The sequence below is a fragment of the Mandrillus leucophaeus genome, unplaced genomic scaffold (assembly GCF_000951045.1).
Source record: "Mandrillus leucophaeus isolate KB7577 unplaced genomic scaffold, Mleu.le_1.0 Scaffold167, whole genome shotgun sequence".
NCBI lineage: Eukaryota > Metazoa > Chordata > Mammalia > Primates > Cercopithecidae > Mandrillus > Mandrillus leucophaeus.
In genome coordinates this window covers 4,074,743-4,075,940 of record NW_012101665.1, presented here as the reverse complement: position 1 = coordinate 4,075,940, position 1,198 = coordinate 4,074,743, and the positions used below count along the sequence as shown (strand labels likewise).

General features: G+C 38.8%; 1 pseudogene; it reads left to right on the top strand.

Annotated features, from left to right (window-relative positions):
* Positions 1-224: 224 nt before the first annotated feature.
* On the top strand, positions 225-512 carry LOC105537010 (annotated as a pseudogene).
* Positions 513-1,198: the final 686 nt, after the last annotated feature.

The following is a 1,198-nucleotide window of genomic DNA, read 5'->3' as shown; positions in this document are numbered from 1 at the left end:
TAATTTTTGTATTGTTAGTAGAGATGGGGTTTCACCATATTAGCCAGGCTGGTCTCGAACTCCTGACCTTGTGACCCGCTCAGCCTCCCAAAGTACTGGGATTACAGGCATGAGCCACCGCGCCCGGCCTATTATTTTTTTTTTTTTTAAAAGAGTTTGCTTGTTCGATGCAAACCTGGTACCTTTTTTGTGAAGCGGCAGCTGAGGAGACTCTGACACTCGCCATGGCCAACGAAAAGCCCAAGGAAGGAGTCAAGGCTGAGAACCACGATCATATTAATTTGACAGTGGCAGGGCAGGATGGTTCTGTGATGCAGTTTAAGATTAAGAGGCATACACCAATCAGTAAACTACTGAAAGCCTATTGTGAAAGACAGGGACGGTCAATGAGGCAGATTAGATTACAATTCGACGGGCAACCAATCAATGAAACAGACACACCTGCACATCTGGAAATGGGGGCTGAAGATACAATTGATGTGTTCCAACAGCAGACGGGAGATGTCTACTGAAAAGGGAACCTGCTTCTTTTCTCCAGAACTCTGTTCTTTAAAGACCAAGATTACGTTCTCAATTAGAAAACTGCAATTTGGTTCCACCATATCCTGACTACTACAGTACAGTTTTTTCTATTCTTTCATTTCCCCCTTCACCACTCACTTATTGTACATAAAGTAACTGGTATACGTGCACAAGCACATTGCATTTTTTTTTTTTTTTGTAACTAAGCAGCCAATGGTATGTTTTGATTGACGTCAAGGGGAGACGGAATGGGAAAAATACTGATTCTGTGAAAATACCCCCTTTCTCCATTAGTGGCATGCTCCTTCAGCTCTTGGTATTCCAGTAAGTTATTTTGCTCTCACTGTTTTAACAAAAATAAAAATAAAAAAATAAAAATAAAAATCCTTGCATACCTTGTTCAATTGGAGAATTTTAATGTTTTTCATTTATCATTGTAAAACCAAGGACAATTTTGTAACTTTTCTGTACGTAGCTGTTACATGCAGGGCAATATGTCTTTAAGTAGGGATAAATTACTCTAAAACAAAAAAGAATCCTATATAGTTTTCCCTTCAAGTCAAGCATCTTGTTGTTTAAATAAACTTCTTGTTTAAAAAATAAAATAAAATAAAAAAGAGTTTTTACTAAGATGGGGATCTCATCATGTTGCCCAGGCTGGTCTTGAGCTCCTGGG